Source organism: Arvicanthis niloticus, unplaced genomic scaffold (genome assembly GCF_011762505.2).
Source record: "Arvicanthis niloticus isolate mArvNil1 unplaced genomic scaffold, mArvNil1.pat.X pat_scaffold_403_arrow_ctg1, whole genome shotgun sequence".
Classification (NCBI taxonomy): Eukaryota; Metazoa; Chordata; class Mammalia; order Rodentia; family Muridae; genus Arvicanthis; species Arvicanthis niloticus.
Window position 1 is genome coordinate 29,852 of NW_023046047.1, and position 22,379 is coordinate 52,230.

The following is a 22,379-nucleotide window of genomic DNA, read 5'->3' on the forward strand; positions in this document are numbered from 1 at the left end:
TTTTTTTTTAATGAATGTAAAAGACAGCATTGAAACCTTGGCTGGAAAACATGAAGCTGAAATGTTTTGAGAGCATTAATCTGCTTACTGAATACAGGGTGGATTATGATGGATGGGGCTCGAGCCAAGGCTTGGGAGAAAGAACATGGCCTGCCATGGAATGAAGAGTTGAAATGGAACAGATATAATGGATATAGGGGCAGTTAAACAGGAACTGAGATGTCTTGTGGGAAAAGAAGAGGACTCAGACCAAATAAATAATTGCAACCCATTAAAAAGAGTCAGTTGATGGACATACAAAGAGATTAATGACATCAATAAAATGTTTGGGCCAACAGAGTGTCCACAATGAAAAACTCAGAGAAGCTTCATGTGAGCGCCAAACGCTGAGTGAGACAGTGAGCTCAGAGAAGTTTAGAGAGAAACATCTTCCTTATAGGTTGATGTCACAAAACCTTAGGAAAGAAACGCAACTGGTTCTAAGCCTTGAGTTGTAGAAACTGAGAAGAAACAGAGGGGCAACCCAAAATGTGGAATGAGGAGGTCAGAAGCAAAGGCTCTGCACTATAAAACATGAAAGTCTTCCGGCACACTGAGTAGACGTGTCTTGGGGCAACAGGGGAAATACAAATTTAGGTAGGCTAATGGGAAGAGGATGCTTCGAGACCAAGCTAAAGAGTTTGTCATTTAACCTGAGAAATGACAAGCCTCTGACATTTTTTGAGTAATGTTGTGGCTAGTGCAAAAGAGCCTGTAGGGGATGTAATCTGAAAAATGAGCATTGTGTATAAAAGAGAGCAAGCGGAATGAATGAGTCAGCAGAAAAGGAAGATGGAAACTGGGTAGACACAAGCATGGACAAGAGGTATCAGTAAACAGGCTAAGGAATTATAATTAGCAAATGAGTGGAAGAATTAGGGCTTTACCCAAGAACTCAATCCTGAGGGTCTGTGCTAATTATCATATATATCATATATAGCATATATAGGATATAATATATAGCCTATATAGCATAGTGTGGAGGTGGGAGATGACTGATTTGGGGTTAATTCCAAAGAGGTTTAAGAACTATATGTCAACAAGAAAACATCCAAAAGGTGGATAGAATTAGAGGATTGAAGCTGAGCTGCAAAACTAATTTACCGTACCAAGATCAAAAAGCCACACAGCTCAGGGATTGTTTGAAGTTATTCATTAATTGACTAATTAATTAATCAACTGGTTCAGAAAGGGAACTACTTTCAGAAGCTCACTTGAGTACATATACTCTGCTGATATAGATGAATTCTCAATTGCTCCTTTGTTTACACCACAAAACAGTCCAACTTACTTGGACTTACTTGGGAAAGAAAGCATGAAGGAATGTAGGGGGAGGAGATCACGTGCTCTACTCCAAGTGTGGTGTAAATGGGCCTTGTGACTTACGTGAGTCTTCAGAATGTAAAAATGCATATTTTCCCAGTTATAGCATCTAAAAGTACATGTCTTACAAACTGCAAATACCCCATGCTTTCACCACAGTTTTCAAAGACGTAAGAGTGAACTTCAATAACTCTCACAAGCTCACAACCAATATTATAACAGACTCTACATAAACAAATACAATTGGGCATGAATTTTAATTATAACATTTTGTAAGACTCCAGAGATAGCTCAGTGGGTAAAAGCTCTGGCCCACAAACCTGACCACCTGTGTACACACACACACACACATAAATACATAAAAATGTAATATGAATTTGGAGAACTGTAAGCAAAATACAAAGACTACTAACTGGCCTCAGATCCTTACTGAGCCAATCAATACCCATTAGCATTTAGACTTGCATCTTTTGGAGTTTCAGGAATATTTTGAAAGTCACAGCACCCTGAAAAGCAAACAGTGAACTAAACATTTCCAGAGTTAAAAATGACATTATGTTATCTCTACGCCAAGATGGCCACAACAAAGTAGGCCTACAATTCTTTTTTTTTTTTTTTCTTGAAATAGTAAATAGCAAGAAATTCACTTATTGGGAGCCAGGTGCAGGGAGACACATTAATGAGAGGACTTATTGAGTTCTCCATCCTATGGAGAACTCAAGCTACTCAGACATAAAATGAAACCAACATAATAAATAGTAAAGGGGAAAGGAACTACTGACAGATTTAGTCATGATGCTATCAGAATAGACTATTATATAAATACAAAAAAAGAGAGCATCTGTCCAGCTGACACAAAGAAGGAGCCTCTCTTTCCCTTTCCAGCCTACTTAAGCAATACATCTTTCATTGCATTTGGTCCTTTCTCTGGTCTTGCAGCTGCTCGTCTGATCCAGAATATGGATGCCTCTGCTGAGCCATGTACAGACTTCTTCAAATATGCTTGTGGAGGCTGGTTGAAACGCAATGTCATTCCAGAGACCAGTTCCCGATACAGTAATTTTGACATTTTAAGAGATGAACTAGAAGTCATTTTGAAAGGTTAGTGTTGACTGTGTCTGTGAGTTAATTTTTTCCTTTGTATCCATTTTTTAAAAGATGTAGCTGCTGAGCATTTCAAGAAATTTTGCAAAAGATTAGAGTTGATAATTTCCTCCAGAATCTGCAGACCTTTATTGAGTTACTCTGAGGGTAATAGACACCAAAATGGATGTGTTGGCACATCTTAACATTCCTACTTTAATTTTATATACACAAGATCTAAAGCTCTTCATCCCAAATGATGATGTGTTCGTGTCATTTTATAGGACAGCAATGTTTAATGGTTGCTACTGAGTCATTTCTACTGACTCCCCTCAGACCTAGGCTGTGTTAAAGTTGCTAAAAATGTCACCAAACCTTGTCTTCCATAAAAGTGGAGAATATTTGGACTCACCTCTATCTATCCCTAGTTCTCTTCTGTTTTAGAAGTTGCTTTGTAGGAAAAAAATGGAATTTTTCCATGTTTTAATGCCTATACAGGGAGAAAAATTCATTTGGATCATTCATAGCACATTCACACAAGGAAAATTATCTCTTAGTCATCAAGAGAATTATACAGACTAATTTCCAAATCCCTTCTTTCTATTTGTGTTTGTTTGTTGTTGTTTTTAATCTAACTTCAAGAAAAAGTAACTGGTACCTGTGGCTGAGAAGCAGACACACACACATGCACATGCACCTAGCAGTTCATCAGAAAGACTTACATGTAGCTTAGCTAGAGGAGTAAACCCTACTACTGTTCTAGGAATGATGGCTGGATTTTCCTCAAGATTTTGGAATGGAGAGGGAAAAAAAACATTCATTTTTAATTAGAGCTGTGTTGAAATGTCAATGCCAGCTAAAAATCAACCATTATGTTGATTCGCTTTACTGAATGCTTGATTTCAGATGTCCTTCAAGAACCCAAAACTGAAGACATAGTAGCAGTGCAGAAAGCAAAAACCTTGTACAGATCTTGTATAAATGAGTGTAAGTGTTTTCTGCTTGTAATATAATGTATATATAATGGTAACAAAATATGAATAGACCACTCATATCCTCACTTTGAATTTATTTTCATTGTCTCAAAAAGCTGCTATTGATAGCCGAGGTGGACAACCTCTACTCCAACTGTTACCAGATATATATGGGTGGCCAGTAGCATCAGAAAATTGGGATCAAACATATGGTAAGGCAATTTCTTTCATTTTTTAAAAATTAATAATTTTCACTTTATAGTATTACTAATAAATTACAGCTTTAGAAAATATGCTTCACTTCTGTCCCTTTAGGTACTTCTTGGACCGCTGAGAAATCTATTGCACAACTGAATTCTAAATATGGAAAAGGTCCTCATTAATTTTTTTGTTGGCACTGATGATAAGAATTCTATCCAGCATAATATTCATGTAAGTGTGCACTGTGCAGCTACCCAGCACATAATTCATGTAAGTGTGTGTGTCAGGCAGCCAATGTTATCTCTAACTTGTAATGAAATTTCCATGTGCATTATTTTCATTGATATTTGAGTAATGCTAATTCTTCCTTTCAATGGATGAACTAAGGTGTAATAAATCCCTGCCCTGGCTCTCAGCCCTAAGATTCCATGTTGAAAGGATTTTCTTAGCTATATGTTTTAGACATCCACCCCAGTCTGTTGTCTGTATTTCAGACAGCTCCCAGGATCCTCTTATTATGAAAATAACCTTCAGTTTCTTTGTATGTTTTATCCTTTGGTTGACATAAAGTAATGTAGGTCTGGACACCAAAAACTCCTCACTGATTTAAGATAAAAACCATAAAGGGGTTTCAAACACAGTTTTGGTTCTCACTAAATATTACCTGTGCTTTTAATTTTAGTTAAGATAAATAAAGTACAATCTTTTTTAATGGCCCTTCGTGTGAAGATATCTTGTTGTTCTTTCTATACAAGTGTGTGTGTGTGTGTGTGTGTGTGTGTGTGTGTGTGTGTGTGTGTGTATTTCCTCTGGTTTAGATTAGACTTCTCAAAATTCATGGATTCCCACCTTCATTTATGAGTGCCACAGTTGACTATTGCAACCATTCTAATATATTCAGAATAGGAAGCAGTCTTACAAGGGTATCAGCATGCCCATTTATACTTAATGTTGGTGCCCAAAGAGGAGTATATACTCAGAACAGCAGAGCGTCTCCTCTTACATACCCAGTTAATGTCTGCTCCTGCTAAAACCCCTTCAAACACACACATCTTTGGGGGAGTCTTCTCCATGCCTCTTTGGTAGACAGTCTCAAAATGTGTGGCAAGATTTACACTGACAAATAGGTTGTAGAGAAACTGTAGTGGTCTTCTATGCCCCCAACCCCACAGACCCAAATAAACTTGGAAGGTTATAACCTACTTCTACCAGTAAAAGTGTATCCCAGTTAAGGGTGGAACAAGCAAACATGGCCGGAAAGGGACCATATTAGAATATCCAGAAGCTGAAAAGTTCTGTCAATGTGTAATTTGGTAGTTCTCTGGGCCAGGATCCTCCTTGTATCTTCTGTTCTGAATTAAAAATCATCCCCAGCTTATTTTTAATTCAAATTTTCTTTAGTTTCACTCACATATCCACAATGAAAGACCCTGGTTTATTTAACTACCCATGTAGTTATCAATTACAAGTGCTGTAGAAACCGTTTCTTAGTTGTTTACTTCATTTCTGCTTATTGCCCCTTACAAACAGCATGGAGAGCAGGCCTAGTCTATTTTATCCAAATGTTTTATACTTGTTGAGTAATTTGTTTTCCTTGATGTATATTTTCTCTATAGTTTGACCAGCCTCGACTTGGCCTCCCTTCCAGAGACTACTATGAGTGTACTGGAATATACAAAGAGGTAAATAAATGTAGGGGGAGAAAAGAATCAGACACAGCTACAGAGTGATCTGTGTAAACCTTTACTAATGAAAAGGACCAGAGCCAAATTTAAAACTAGTTTACAATTTTTTGCTAGGAAAAGACTAAAACAGAACAGTGCTGAAGTTCCTTTGATAGAATGAACATTGCAACTCGACTACCAGAAATCAAACAAGAAAGCTTGGAGTTCCTCGTGTGAATTTTGATTCTTAGTTTTTAAGTCACGTGATCTATTTTTTTTTTAACGTCACCTTCAAATGTCTACACTCACATCTAAATTGGATCATTTAAAGAAAGCAAAAAGTGTCCGATAGATCATAGCACTGAACACTGTCAGTAATGACTAGGGATGAGCAGGTCCAATGACACGTACTCGTCTAGCACTTCCTGGTTCTGCTTTAAGACAACTATGCTGACAGGAGCATCTGCTTCCTTCCCAAATCACGCAAAACATGGAATCACATTATACATAGCTACTGTTGACCTGGATATCGTTCTACTATCTCCCCAGCTTTCTTGCCTTAGGCTGATGTGACTGTGACAGAAGGAGCCACACCAGACAAAATGAACAGTTGGGTGTTAGGTTAGTAACAGTTAGTTAGGTGTGATTAGATATCAGAGGGAAGGCGTTTGTCCTACAGATGTTTTTCTCATAAATCTTTTAAAACGGAAGAAAAGTATGGACGCTTTTCATGATTCTAAAGAGTAACATTTTGATAGTATGACTGGAATCATTTCTTAGCTAAAATTATTAGCTCAAAAAGTGGTTGTGTCTTGCATTCATGTTATGTTCAAATAACATGAAATAAGCTATCTGTTGGAATAGATACACTATACAGAAATTAAGAAAAAGTACCTACATTGTAATACTAAAGGCCACAATTAATAGTACAGACAAATGGAGGTAGGATAGCTGAGTGATCTAGTGGCTGTGTGGGCTGCAACTGTTGACTTTAAGACGTGTCCAGCTGCTTCCTGTTTCAGACTTAAAAGTGAGGAAGGAATGTCGAACCATGTCTTAATTTTTATCTCAAGAGCTGTTCATATTTACAATTTTACTCTTATAAACTACTGTTCCCTCCTCAGTTCTTAGATAGCTTTTATTAGTTTAACATTTCTGATCTCAATCTATACCTAATAGTCAAGTCGGTGACATTTCTTCCTTTTTCCCTCTGATAAGATTTTTATTAAGAAGAGAGTATATTTTGTTATTTTTTTCTGTTTTATTCACAATGTCAAAAATATGACAAACTGGCTATTTGGGATTTGCATCTAATACAGATGCATTTTTACTTAAGCTGCATTTTTTCTTTTTTTAGTTTGAAATTCTGAATTGTCCGTTCTGTTAGAGAATTGGAACCTCCATTTGGTCATATACATTTCTTGCTAGGTCTGTAGAATTAGAAACTGAAGTTGGTATTTACAAAAGTCAGTGCAGCTAGAGCTGTTCTAGTCACTCCACGGAGATAGAGCATAATTTTTCAGGTATGTGTAGCCACCATCAAGCTCCTAGAGGATTCATTGATTTAGGCTTTCTGGTTTCCTTCTATAGGCATGAAAGTTTGTATTGGACTGGGTTTTGTCTAAACCACAATAACAAACACAATCAAAATTATAGTACCTGAGGCAAGAAACCATACATTTCTATCTCTCTTTCCAAGCTCAAAGCAAGCAGCCCAAGTGAAATAGGACATAAGGGACTCTCTGGGATCTCAGCTGCTTTTAATTTTGTTGTCCTAGACTGAGCCTTTTCTGGAATTCACATTAGTCTGCTAGGTCAGAATTGGCTTGTTGTGCAATACTTAGGTAGAAGGTCAAAAAAATGATAGACAATTTCCTCTAATTTTTTAATTAATAGGTCTTAATATTTTTTTTAAGAAAGGGTTTATTCTATGGCCCAGCCCATCATGTTTTTGCCACTGAATATAAAGGAGATTAGAAAATGTCAGCTGAATTTTCTCCTGTTTTTCATTCTATTGTAAAGTGGATTGTTTTGCTCATTTCTAAATCAGGTAGTTCAAATTTTGTTTGTGTAAATGCTACTAATTTTGTGTACTGGTTTCCTTTTACTCTATTCAGTTCTGACACTGTTTTTGATGACATCTTTAGTACTTTCTTTTTTTGTGGGTGCAGTGAACGTTTATTGATGGTATTTCAGAGAATAGAGAGGGCTCCCTAGGCCCCTCCTGTTGTTATGGGGTCTGGGATGGAAATCGTGAGGGAGATGCTCAGTGTTGGGGACAGGGACTCCTCAGCAACCGAGGGCCTCTCTCTTGCTCTCTCTCAGTGTCCCTGCTGGGGTGGGTGGTGCAGGGTTTCTTACTTTTTGGAGGCCATGTAGGCCATGAGTTCCACGACCCTGTTGCTGTAGCCGTACTTTCTATGCATGAGAATATCCACTGGCAAACAGACAATCTCACTACTTCCTTTCCCACACGGATATGCTTGCTTGCTTTCTTTCTTTCTTTCTTTCTTTCTTTCTTTCTTTCTCTTTCTTTCTTTTTCTTCTTCTTTTCTTCTTTCTCTTTTTTTAAATTTTATTTAATCATTTATTACAGTACAGATTTTATCCCCCTTCCCATCCACTCCCTGACTGCCTCACATCCCATACCTCCTCCCCCATTGGTCTCCACAAGGATGTCCCCCCCCCCCCCCAACCCCCACCCCACCAGACTTCCCCACTCCCTGGGTACTCCTATCTCTTAAGGGTTAGGTGCATCTTCTCTGACTGAGTCCAGACCCAGCAATCATCTACTGTATATGTGTTTGGGGGCCTCATATCAGCTGATGTATGCTGCCTGGCTGGTGGCCCTATCTTGTGCTTGTCTTAACCGTTCTGGCTAAAACTTTTAAAACTACCTTGAGCAGACATCCATGTCTTGTTTCTGATCTCAGAGAGAAAACATTCAACTTTTTATCGTGGTCTTTATTGTACTGAAGCATGTTGCTTTTGAATTTATGCTTTTGAAAAAAAATTTAATTATGTTGAACTTTTCCATCACTTAAGATGATCATATTTTGTTATTATAGTGTCTAACATCTATTGATCAATTATTACGGAATGATACTTGTATACTTTTCCTGACACAAATTCATCTTAATCTTAATCCAGAGAGTGATGACTCAAGGCCCACATATCTAAATCAGAGAAAAGGCAGATTTCCTTACCCCGATTCACTAAATTCCAGGAAAGAGCACAGGCTGAGATTTGTAGTCATAAAGATGAGTAAGCTCAAACAAACTGAGATTAAGCATACAGCAGATTTTATTTGTTTGCTCACCCAAAGTGCAAACTAATAAAACCTGCCATGGTCTGGAGATGTTCTGATCAAGTAAAAATGACTAAAACCTTCTTAATATACTTCAATATAACTTCAGTATTTTTATTTAATGAATATTCATTGAGTTCATGTCAGTGTGACCGTTCTTCTAGGCAGTGGGAAACCAGAGACAACAGCATTTGTGCTGTCACTGAACTCAAGTAATTCAGGAATGAAAGAGACAAAAGAGTAAGGGGAAATAGTGGAGAGACAAAATGTAAATTGAGGAAATATAATACCAATAAAATGGTGATGTGATAATGAGCGGGTGAGTGGATGAGCCATTTAGATTCCATTCCAGTTGGCTTTTAAAAAGATCTCTCTGCCTGCAGTGTGTACAGTGGACTGTAATATAGAAGAGCTCAGAAGAGGTCGTTTGGTCATTTATGTGAAAGAGGATGGTGGACTCTGATGAGGGCAAGTAGATCTAAGATAACTTGCAAGATGGCCTACTTATTATGGCTGCAGTGTGTACTTTAAGCTTCTCAGCTAATACATATGGCTTATGTAGTTTCTCTGTGTACTGGCGATGATATACATATGGTACAAGAAGAACTGTGGATCTCACCTTCTTCTTTCTGATACGAAGACAGTACCTCCAGAGGTTTATCCAGTCCTGGTATATGCATTTAACAAAACATAAAGGGTGTTTTATTTTCAACTTAGTAAATACGAGAAGAGAATTTTTAGAGATTGAAAGCAGTTTGTGAGAAACCTGTTCCCAGCATATACATAAAACATTGAAAATCTTGTATAAATCTTTAGGTTCTTTCTGATAACCCAACAACCTCAGTCCCTTCCATGAGTCAAGGTGACTCTTCTCTGGTCCTGAGTTTCTATCACAGAGTTGTTTTTATGTTCAGCTATGTCTAATCTCTGGTCCCTAGGAATAGGTATGCTATTCTACATGCGCAATCCCCCTGTAGATAGCAAGTCTCTGTGCTAGCAGCTGTATGATGCTTAATGGAATGCTTCTGAGCCCTTTAGAAGAGAAACATCTTTCCCGCTTCATGTCACATCTTTCTTATTTGGTACACTTTGTAGATTTTACCAGTAAACATCCTGCATAACACAATATTCCCCAGTCTTAATAGCTAACTAGAGGACAGTTATATGACATCTCAGTTACTTCCTAGTCTATATTTTGTAGATTTTCTTCTAAGGATGGAAAATACAGACAACTGATAAGAGCTGAGTGTCACAAACAGAATATCTGAATATGAAACTGCTGATCTTCAGAGATCACCCTCCGGGTACCCAGATGTCAGCCAATCTGAAGAACTTTCCTCTCTTTCCTGGATCTGGATGTCATTCATTAATAGTGATAGAGAAGTGTGAAGGACAGCAGTAAAATGGCTTTCCCTCGCTATGTCCTTTACCAATTCTAAAAAATATCAGCTTTTTTGGAGGAATCCGCTCTTCTAAAGATCTAGATTATAAACACTATAATCTCCTGTGGTAATATGGAAATCATTCTAACCAAAGCCGTAATCTATGATATTAGGATTAGTAAATATTATTTTTGCTAATGTGTAGTTTAAAGCACCACAAAATTACTGCTATATGGACTTTATGTTGGCTTCTAAAAGTAATTATCCTTTTAAAAAGACTTGTCAGTGCTAGGTTTTATAATCTGTTTTTTAACAAAGGGCTCCTAGATGTTTTCGGGTTCTTTTCCACTGAAAGGATTCTTGATTCACTGTCTCTTCAAAGCACAACCACTAAACATGAGAGCTTATTCTTATTCTTGCCCTGACAGCTGAGTCTTCTTTAAGACACTAGAAAAAAAAAAAAACTAAGTTTCACTTTCAAAAATATATCAGTTTCTTCAAATCTGTATACTTGATATCATTTGGCTTTTTATGTGCTTAAAATTTAGAAAAAGATAAAGCCTAACTTAGAATCTTGCAACATGAGTTTGAGTTTTGACAACTACTAAAGGAATTTAGAGAGAAAACATACTGCAATACGTGTTTTAATAAGAAGTGGTGGCCAGGCTGAAACTCAGCCATCACAGCTCTGTGTTCTATTCATGTGCCCCAGGAGCTAGTGATACAAGATTTTACCAGTTCAGTAGGACTAACGGATTGACTCATTATGTTACCCACCAAGGTTCCACAATCATCAAATACATTTGTAAAGAATAAAAACCAGATTGCAGAATCAACGAAGTATATAGAAGGATTCTTCTTGGTTTCTCACATCATTGACAAAAACGTATCTCATATAGCAAAGAGAAACCTGAAAAGATTGATATTAGAAAACTCAAATTACCATCTCCTTCATAGGCAGTAGTAATTCCCTGCTGAAAGCAGTTAGATTAATATGCTTTGAAATATAGTTAATTCAAAACACTACATTCTTTTTAAAAAGATTTATTTATTTATTTATTTATTTATTTATTTATTTTTATTTATTATACACTGTTCTGCCTGATGTGTGCATGCCAGCAGGTCAGAAGAGAACACCAGATCTCATTATAGGTAGTCATGAGCTATGATGTGGTTACTGAGAATTGAACTCAGGACCTGTGGAAGAACTGCCAGTGCTCTTAACCTCTGAGCCATCTCTCCAGCCCAACACTACATTCTTATATTTTGGCCTATGTGGTCCCATGAGGGATGAACCCAGACATGTTTGTTTATTTCAAAGTGAAACAAGAACTCTGATTAGCTTTAAATAGGAACAGAGTTGATTTGGCAATAACCTATACAAAATTATATTTTCTTCATTTCTAATATCTCAGTGATTGGATTTCTAAATGTAAATTCACCCCTATACTTTATCCTATTAAAAAATATGGACAGAAGCATTATTTTTGAGATTCACAGTGATTAACTCATTGTGTTTCAGAGTCTTGATTGATAGGACATTTTCACTTTACTATATTTTATGTTTGATGGTGAACATCTATAAATACATGTGCCTTTACACTCAAATTAAATATGGGGTGCTCTTTGTGCTTTTAATCCTTTAGTAGGGATATAAAATTCATCTGAAACTAAAAGTGGCACACCCTTTTAGCACACATTATAGTATTCATTTGTATTTACCCAAGCACCAAGTCTTGGAAGCATCGAAATCTCATTCACATATCCTGGAGTTATGTGGCAGAATTCTCCTGATGACAGTCACTCGCCTTTCTCCAACTAAAGTTCCTGATAGAAACATCAATCAGGGTAAATTTTAAAAGAAATAAGAATATCACACTTTATTTTAATCGTAGATGGATGTCTAATGGTGGCTAATAAGTAACAGGACATTGAGACTTAGCAGAATTGGGATTGAATTTTCCTGGTCTTGACATCACTGAAGGGTATAATGGGAAAAAAATTAAAATCTTTTGTTGTTTGTTGGATGCATTCCCGAGAGCAGTCTCAAAAAACCTTAACTTGGCCCAAGATGAATCTGTGAAAATGTCCTAATCACATTCTATGCATTTGTAACTGTCTCTTCAGAAATAGTTCAAAAATACTTGCTTGTATGTATAAGCAAAGCCAACCTGAAGAAAAATTTTAGGAAGGAAAAAGAAGTAACATGTGTATCTATTTAACAAGCACTTTACAACTGTCTTTTTGTGAAGGCAAAATAATTTTTTTTTGAAAATAACATAATATCCACAGCCAAATGACCATAAATTAAAAACATTTTAAGTAATATTTTATTGCTGTATCTCAGCTACAATTAAAAGAATCTGTATACGTCATTCTTTTTAACACTTAGAAAATATTTCTATTTGATTGTTCTTTTTCTTCTACCAAAATTAATATCTTAAAATCCTGCATTGCCACAATGACTATCAGAAGGTTTCCACAACACATATTATTTTTTTCTTTCAGGCTTGCACAGCATATGTGGATTTTATGATTTCTGTGGCCAGACTGATTCGGCAGGAACAAAGATTGCCTATTGATGAAAACCAGCTCTCTTTGGAAATGAATAAAGTTATGGAATTGGAAAAAGAAATTGCCAATGTAAAACATATTTTTTTCTGGATACTGAATAATGTCAACCACTTTCTGCTTCATTCCCTCCTCTCTATGCTATTTTAAAATAAAACTGTAGCTCTTTAACCCAGTGATAAAAATGCATAGCCTAGTAATGGATCATTAACTTCCGGAGAACCTTTGAAACTATAGAATTTCCTGAAATCCAAAAGACACACTAGGGTTGACAAATAGTAAAGAAGCTGTGCTGTCAGCAGTCGCATCAATATCTTTCACTGGGACTTTGAGATGTCCTCATGATGCAGGAAGACCCATCCAAACACACAGCGGGTTTTCTCAACAATTTTACTTTATGTTAACTTGAAATACAAAGTGTCTGCCGAGATCATCTCTGTCCTGCTAGAAAGTTGGTCAGAGGTCAAAGTAATGCCTCTGATTTCAGACTCTGAAACTGCTGAAGTCAGAAAAACAGAAAGATCTAAGCAACAGAGCCAAGGGTATTTCTGCATTTCTCCTGGTTCCAGGCAAGCCCTTGGAGACTGAACTGGCACTCTGTTCTCTGAGTCTTCCACGCAGGCATGAGCAAGTGAACTCTGGCTCTCGTCAATATTCAGGGTTGTGATTGAGCCTGGCCTCAGAGTTCCTTAACAGTGTAAGCAGAACCCTGTTCTCTCATGTCCTTCCTCATCTGCTTACCACTGCCACCTGGCCTCTGCAGAAGATTAAAGACTAAAGGTCATGGAGAGTAATTTTAGATTTGCTGGGTTATATAAATCCAACACCTACCCCTAACCAGAGTCAGTCTGCTTGGAGGAGCAACTCTGTGGAGGACATTTGATAGATTACTTGTTGTTCTCAGAGGAAAACTGAATCGCTAGAGAACAATTTCTTGCCCTGGGATTTTATATGTCCTTAGACCATGTCCCCCTAGGGCAGCTTCGGCTCTACAGTCGTCACTCTATATTGCCTGGGACATACTTGTTAGGCTTCCTCCTCCCTTAGGCTCTGAGATTAGCTCCAGGGCAACGTTATCTTTGTATTACTAATGTGTATCTTACAGTGTGCCTGTTGTCTTGTATGGAGGAGATATTTAATATTGATTGTCTTCATCAATGAGTAGATAAGTTAGTCCGAAGGGAATGTTGATGGTCTTCTCAGCCAGTTCTCATTTTAGACCTTCCTCTTTGTGTCTTCACACTTAAAATTGTTTTTATTCTTCCCAAGCACTAACTTAAGAGTTGCTGTTATAATTTTATCTTTGAGACTCAGTGAACAAAGTTAACTTGGACGCAGTTGAGTTTATGTTATTAGGTAGAAGGAAGGGAGGTCACAAAAGTAGTGTGGCCATTCTCCTTGGCCATCCTGCAACCTACCTGCTGCAGACTAAAAATTTGCAGAGCCAACTGTCATAAAGTCTTATAAAGCCTTTTGCATTCTCCACCCACCCCCCCGCCTTAATTTTTATCTAGAATACTCAATTACAAAGTGAGGGCAGGAGCCAGTATTTGAGAGATAAATTGGAGATGACTATATTAAAAAAATTGATGTAAAACAGCTGCAGACTCAACTGAACTGATCATTAGCCACTAATGTTACTTACGTGGCTTGGAGAGTTACCAAGATGTTAAAAGGGTTTTGAAGAATTTTAAGCTCGATGATCTGGTTAAATTTTAATTATCACGGAATATACATAAAATGATAAATTTTGAACCCAAGTCAAATTATCTAATGTCTACCTTATTCTTTATTTTTCATCATATATGGTTATATATTTTCTAAAACCACAATCAAACATTAAATCTGTAGGCTACAACTAAACCAGAAGACCGAAATGACCCAATGCTGCTTTATAATAAAATGACATTGACCAAGCTCCAAAATAACTTTTCTCTGGAGATCAATGGGAAGGTGAGTAGAAAGTTTTCAAGTTTGATGTGCCCTTTTCCTGATATTACCCTTTTCCTGATTATACCCTTTCCTGATATTACAACTTTACATTTTATTTATGAAAAACAAATTAATTTCAAAATAAATATGAATGACTTTCATCATTTGACACCATGAGAAGTCTTGAGGCAGAGAGATCTTTGAAACTGATATTTCTGTATTTAAATAAAGTGAGTTTCAAAGGCAACATTCCTTTCAAAAGAAATTACAAGATTGTAGACGCTGTAGCAGAAAAGGGTTTGAAGAGGGTACAGAGGGAGGCCTTTACATTGTCATTCTGTGTGAATTGTCAAGCAAGGAGATATTAAATTTCTTTTAAATTCTTGAAACAGACTAATTTATTCATAGAACTTTCCATGTTCTCATCTACGCCATCTATGGAAGTATTCAGTATTTAGAATCAGAATCAGGAAGTAAGAAGAAAATTTGTCTCAGAATCTACTGATGAACAGGGCTTGCTTATTTTTGTTTAGCTAGTTTCTAACACCCTGCTTTGTGTTTTTTGGAAGGGGGGTGTAGGAGTAGCAGTAGCAGTAGCAGTAGCAGTAGCAGTAGCAGTAGCAGTAGCAGTAGCAGTAGCAGTAGCAGTAGCACTTGGTCCACATGCTTGTGACATGAAGCCATGTTTACAGAAATACGTCAAACCTCCCACAGTCAACATTCTCTTGGTACTAATTCGGTAATACTGCACTGATTCTGGTCAGTTTTTTTTTTTTCATGAATTAGTCATTTCTTACATATACTTATTGACGTAATGTATTAAATAAGCATGTTTTGAGAGACTGATCCAAAGCAGCAAAGGAAAGCACATGTTTTAGCCTAGCACTTCTTACACAGTAAGGGCCCTTTGTGTACATAGATGACAATCTAAGACTCTGACGCACATAGACACTCAATTCCCATATAAGGTATAGTAGATAAGATTCCATCAGTTAGAAATTCTCAACTTAGCTACTGTAGTTTAAAACTCATGGGCTCCTCTATGGAGCTGAGGTAAATAGCTCAAAGCATGTTCCTTTGTCTGACTCGTCAGCATCTCTGCTGTAGCAATGTTCTGTTTACAGCAGGAACTCTGCTCAAGTGCATATCTGTGTTTGAAATAATTTTTTAATTAATATCTACTGTTAATAGTTTTTATATACTTGCATTTTCAGAGACCAATGAAGTTTTATTTTTAAATTACATTTTTCTTCTTTTTTAAAAAAATATTTCTTAAAGAAGAGATGCCAATGAGCCTAATTTCTAATTGTGTACTCTGTATGCACAACAGATATGGTTTTGTCTTCAGTGGTTGGTCCAATTCTACTATCTAAACAATCATGTTGCTGATCTAATAGTTATTCAAAAGATGATTGAAATAATTGACAACAAATCCCAAACACAAACTGACTGTTACATTAAGCATTTTATGATGCAGCTGAAGTCCTTTAGTGTGGGAACTTCTAACCATACTTCTTGGAAACAAGAAGAGAAAGCCATAATTACTAAATGTTTTACACCTGCTTTTCCCCAGCCATTCAGCTGGTCAAATTTCACAAACGAAATCATGTCAACTGTGAATATTAATATTCAAAATGAGGAAGAAGTGGTGGTTTATGCTCCAGAATATTTAACCAAACTTAAGCCTATTCTTACCAAATATACTCCCAGGTACGTATGTCAGAGTGCCCATGTCCTCAAATTTGCATTTCATATCCGTCTGTAGAAGCTTTGCAGCCTCATCTTTTTTGTTGCTGGGTGGTGGGTTTTTTTATACAGAGATCTTCAAAATTTAATGTCCTGGAGGTTCATAATGGATCTTGTAAGCAGCCTCAGCCGAAACTACAAGGAGTCCAGAAATGCTTTCCGCAAGGTGAAGACAAAATCTCTCTTTTCTTAAGACTTAAAGCATAAAGAGATACATGGTTGTAAATGTTTGCCATGTAAATGCTAGAATGTGCTGATCAGTCCCAAGAGACAAAATGCCCAGGCTTGGTTATTTTGCACTTGTGTAAGAAGAGGTCATTCTTCCTGGACTTTGTCATCCTATGCTGGCCTGTTATGACATCATGATTAATAACCCTTAAGGAGTTACTCATGATTATATAAAAGAATACATTGATTTGTTGTTGCCAGTGTGTTTCAATCCATCATAGAGGTACCTTCGTCAATTGACTTGATTTTCAGGTGCATATGGCACATAGGGGATATACAATGATAGACTTCTTTGTCATTGTGTTCTGTAGGGAAGGTAGAACATCAAAGCCTTAGGCTGTGTATATGTTATCTGTGCAATCATTTAGTTTGGGTATAAAGAAAGGGGTCAGTAGGAAGTGAAGAAACTCTAACATCCTGGTTGATGTTCTGGCAAAGAACTGCTTAAAAGTTCCAATTTCTTCACTGAAGATAAAATCAACAAATTTGATACAGATCTGGGATGTGGCTCTATTGTAAGCATGCCTGAGCATCAATTTTAAAAAAGCAATGAGCAAACAAACTAGTGAAGATGGTCATTCACACCTCTAATGCCAGCATCTGAGAAGTGGAGTGCCTCCAAAGGCCAGCATCATTCTCAACTACATCTTGAAATTGAGAGTAGTCTGGGCTACGTGAGACTTTATCTCAACTAAATAAAGATTGCAAAAAAATGCTATTCCAGTTAATTGCCATTGCCTAAGCCAATCCCCTTATTGATACTAAAATTTATATATACACAGTTTTCCTAAAGCACCTGGACTTCACTTGAGCCATTAAAAGGAGAAATGTGTTTTCTAGTGTATAAGCTTTCCTCTCTGTTCCTTTATTGAACATTTCCTCACGTTTATGTTTGTATAGTAGGAACAGTGTTGTATTTTCTCTCCCAAAGCTTTTCTGGAGGTTATTAACTTGTAATAGCTAAAAGTTCTATTGGGACAAGCCTCCGCAAAGATACCTTGTTTGCCGAAGCTCATTTTTTTAAAAAAAGTAAACAACCCAATCAGTTTACTTTTTACTGTGGCTTAGGGACAGCTACTCTGTGAAGAGAAGCGATGAGTATTTCAGGAACTTCAGCCAGACGTAACGACTAGCGTCTTGCAGACTGCATGTTCTTATTGTTCACCAGCCCTGACTCCTGGTCAGATGCCATTTGCCTTTTCTATTTTATAGGCCCTTTACGGGACTACGTCAGAAACTGCAACGTGGAGACGGTGTGCTAACTATGTCAATGGGAACATGGAGAATGCTGTGGGGAGGCTTTATGTGGAAGCCGCTTTTGCTGGAGAAAGCAAGCATGTGGTAATGCTTCAGCAAGCATGTCAGCCTTTAAATATCACCCTAGCCGTTCATTTGGTTGATCAGTAACAATTGTTCACATTTTTGCTTAATTTTTATTAATTTGGCAAAGAATCTATGGATCATAATGTACCATTGTTCTCAACACATTTCACCTTGAATGTCTTAAAAGTCTAGTTATGTCTCTGCCTTCCTCCATAGAAGTCTAGTTATGTTTCTGCCTTCATATTGTTTAATTGAAAGTACTTATCTGTTTCCCAGAAACAGTGTCCTTAATGTACACTGTCATGAATTAGACTTATAAAGTTGTCTGTTTCCCAACTGACCATTTCCTTAAGTACCAAAAATGTTAGCCACAGTTTATTTGAAATATAAAAAGGGTATATCCTATTTTCTAATTAAGGCAATGCAGTCTAATGGCATAGTAAAACAACTTGTTAAAATGCTACTTCCTGCTTAATTGAACCAACAGTGACATTGAAAGCTAATATCCTATTCTTGTAAAAGAATAGCATGAACTAGGACATTCTAAGATGACTTTAACTTTGTGTATGTAATACAATCTATTGAATTGACAAATTTTGATAATAGCAGTATTGCTTTAAAATATACTAATCCTATTTGCCTATTTACATCCATTTTAGAGGGAGGTCAGAATTCATCTGTAAATTTACATTTCTTGGCATACTATTGCATCTATAAGGGCAGCATATGGCTTCATTTTAAAAACTGTACTGAAGGGTGAACTCATGAACCATAGTTTGTATTAGACTATTAATAAGCTAATATCCTTTTGCTTTGAGGTTGAAGATTTAATTGCACAAATCCGGGAAGTTTTTATTCAGACTTTAGATGACCTCACTTGGATGGATGCTGAAACAAAAAGAAAGCCGAAGAGAAGGTAAAGACCAGTCAGGGCCATTGAAGCAAATCGATCTATAGGCAAAGGTCCACTTTAAAAATATATAGGAAAAAATATAATCAAAAATTGCCTAAAAGTTCAGTTGGTAAATGCTTGCCTTGTAAACATGACCTGAGTTCAACCTGACTTTAATCTCTAAAACTCATGTTTAAAAAAAAAAATAAGAGTAGGCACGGTGGGACAGATCTGAGTTCCAGTGAGGAAGTTGGAGATGGGTATATCCATGAAGCTTACTAGCCAGCCAACCTCCTCACTGAGTTCCAGGACAGTCAAAGACCTGTCTCAGAGAAGAGTGGGGAAGTAATAAATAGAAACAAGTAATAAAACAATTAAAATAAATTTCAAATAATAACATAGAACTAATTATAAACACTGGACAAATGCGAGGGAGATCACAACGAAACCCACTCCCCACTTGTGCAGTTCATGTCATTCATTTAACCTGAGTGGACTGCAGTGACTTTGAGGATCATGGGGAACATAAAAAGTGAAGGAACCAATATCCAGGAGTGTATTACCACTAAGCTCATGGAGCCCTTATCTGTTTTCTCAGCTGAATCAATGAAGTGGAAAGATAATTATATCCTCCAAGATTGGGAGCACTAAATGTTACCCATTCTATAAAACTGAAAAGTCTGGAGAGAAAAAAAATTTCATAAAATAATATTGCACATGGAGCAGCACAGCAAACGGGAAAGCTGCATCCTGGAAGGACGGTCAGGGTTAGGAGATAAATTTCAAGCCTATTTTTGTTTCTTTTGTTTTTGTTTTAGCTAAAGCAAAGAGCCATTGCAAAGAACACTGGTTGAGGCTGTCAGGTGCTCCATTTGTAAATAGCACATCAGGCTATTTAATTGCTGGTTGTGGACATAATATGTTTGTATTTGAAGGCTGCAGTTATGGAGATAATTGTATCTCTGCTTTCAATGTTGTAATTTTTGCAGGCCTTGGCAATTAAAGAAAGGATTGGCTATCCTGATGACATCATTTCCAATGAGAACAAACTGAATAATGAGTACCTTGAGGTAAGTCTCCACAGTGATATGTGGAGCTGGTGGCAAGGTCACTGTAGCCTAGAAAGGCCAGACACTGTATAAAATAGCCTAAAACCGTAGTTCCCACTAACACCTAATAACTTCAACACTGATACCCACACTATGCTTATTTTAACCTTTCTTGTCATTGTACTAGATTCTATTTGGTGTCAATACTTCATTTTAATAGTGGTGAGAAAAACATTTAATCCTTTACAGCAGTGATTTTCAACTTGTGAGTCACAACTCCTCTGGCCAAACTTCTGTCTCCAAAAGTATTTACATTATGATTCATAACAGTAGCAAAATGACAGCTGTGAAGCAGCAATGAAAAGATTTTATGGTTGGGGGTCACCAGGACATGAGGAGCTGTATTAAGGAGTCTCAGTATTAGGAAGGTAGAGAACCACTACTTAAGAGTGTCAGGAGTAGCCATCTAAGTGGTGAGTGACTGGCTGCCCACAGTCCTTTACAATGGCTTACGCAGGCTACAAAAGTAAAAAAGCCTTCCACTTTCTAATTAATATCTCTGTGAGAATCACATATTTTGCTTTTTCTATTAAAATCCAAATATAACTGAGAACCAAAACAGTTTTTTACTCTTCCTGGTAGTGTCATTGTTAAAAGAGGTGACATTGGTCAAAGTCAATTGCTAACCTATAACTGGACTTGACTGAGATGCTTATTGTTATCCTGTGACCACCACCATGACATGACACTCTGGCCACAACAAGTGACATGCCCCCAGGTCCAACGTGACTGTGATGGCTGCTCATCCACCAAGAACTAGTGGAATGTGGAGGTGTACATGTCAAAATGCTTATTCATCCTTTTCTGTTTACGGAAGAAATTAGCTTTCTTTTTTTTATTTTTTTTATTATTTTTTAATTTTTTAAAATTTTTTCTGCAAGAGTGGACTGCCTGAGAGCAAAAGCATAATCAAAGCTGCCAGGGGCCCAAATTCCAGCCCTGCTACTATTTTAAATCTTAGCTAATCACCAGAAACATCTCCAGCTCACGTTCTTACTTTAAAATGCTGGTCTCGGTGCTGGTTCCTTCCGGTCTGGGCCTGAGCACTGAGCGGATCGTGGACAGCAGCTCTGCCCCCAATCTCACAGAACCCAGAGGAAGCAGAGCTCCCAAGAGATCTAACCTGAGCAGTATCTTAGAATACACAGCCTCACTGTATATATTCATCAAGCCAGCTGAGCAGACCTGCTTGAACTTCTGATGTCCTGGAATTCCAGCTGGATGGAGTGAAGACACAGTGTCAGAGGCTTATCAATTTACTCTTCCTCCCGCCCATCTTCTAATATCTCAACACCCATAATCAGCTTGAAGAAGTTAATGAAGAGTTGGCACCCCTATTCCCTGGGTTTGGGGACTGAGGTGGTTAATATTGGGCTGTCTTTCTAGGGGAAAGTAGTGGTTTTGTTGGAACAGGGAGGAATAGCTAGGATTTATTGCATAGCCATAACCTAATGGTAAAAGTATGTATAACTGTTACTAAGATGAAGTTATAATTTCTTAAATGGTATAAAATTTACTTTGATTTCAAATTTAAGGTTTTCATTGGTACGAGTTTCTTATTATTATAAAAGTGAGATTAATATTGTTATTCTCATAGGCATTGTGCCTATATAACACATTTGGGAATACAAGGCTTAGACCCAGTCCTTCTTTAACTTTTCTAACTGATTTGAGATGGTTAGGCTGTGAGTTAAGGGCCTATAGCAAATTCATGGCTCTGAGTTTATTGTTAGGGTGTTTTCTATGTTTTATTTAGAAATAGCTGAGAGGAGTTAGCAAACAACAGTCCAGATTACCTTACATGGATAGTTGGTTTTCAAAATGTCAGAAGTCCACAGAATTGACATTACAAACATTTCTGTATTAATGTTCATTTTGATTAGAGACCTGTCTGCTCCTGACAGCTTCCTGTCTTGGAGTCTAAGAAGAAATTGAGCATCTTTGGAGTTACTCCAGTTGTGGTGAGACAGCCACTAGGCAAGAATTGCCTCTTTTCATCTACAGACAAATCACTGTCCAGAAAAGGACACACTTGCGGAATAGTTGACTGATTATATCTGTCAAAACAGAGTAATCAGCCCTTAATAATTCTGCATCACTAGGTCTGTCAGATGATCCTGAGCCAGAAGGCTGAAGATCGGATGCTCCAACATTCTGTAGTATAGGGACTGTCCAGGTGTTCAGTGGTCTCTATAAATTGGCTAAATTTTAGAAGCTATGCTTTGTGCTTCCCATAATTTCAATTAACTCAGTCATTCTGGACCTCTGATGGGGTTGAAGACTTATAGTCTCATAGCCAATCCCAGCTATTTACTTTGAGAAAAAAGATTTGAGTGGATGGTTTTCAGCTGACATTCATTCTAAAGACAAGAAAAAAAGCCAGGTTCAGAACTAAGTCTTTTAGTTAGGAGAGATGATAGAGGTTCTGGCTAGTCAACAAAATGATGGACTGGGTATTAGGTCTATCTTGTACCTTACTGACACAAATTGGTATAGTTATGCTTAATTGTATTTTAAGAGAAAAGTTTTATTTTAACAGGAAGGGTGATATATAGAAGGAGCTAAGGTGGGAGGAGTAAGGAGAAGAGGAGAAGGAGTAGAGGAG

The 22,379-nt window shown here is 37.2% G+C and overlaps 1 pseudogene across 1 annotated transcript in view; it reads left to right on the forward strand.

The window, feature by feature from the left end:
- The window catches only part of LOC117702053 (neprilysin-like), a 71,006-nt pseudogene that overhangs the window by 29,787 nt on the left and 18,840 nt on the right, over positions 1-22,379 (forward strand). The window contains exons 4-15 of the transcript XR_013070294.1: positions 2,302-2,463; positions 3,352-3,432; positions 3,536-3,631; positions 3,735-3,851; positions 5,237-5,302; positions 12,482-12,616; positions 14,396-14,497; positions 16,050-16,186; positions 16,295-16,388; positions 17,663-17,791; positions 18,592-18,699; positions 19,655-19,735. The product of XR_013070294.1 is annotated as a neprilysin-like (transcript). The remainder of the gene's footprint in view (positions 1-2,301; positions 2,464-3,351; positions 3,433-3,535; positions 3,632-3,734; positions 3,852-5,236; positions 5,303-12,481; positions 12,617-14,395; positions 14,498-16,049; positions 16,187-16,294; positions 16,389-17,662; positions 17,792-18,591; positions 18,700-19,654; positions 19,736-22,379) is intronic.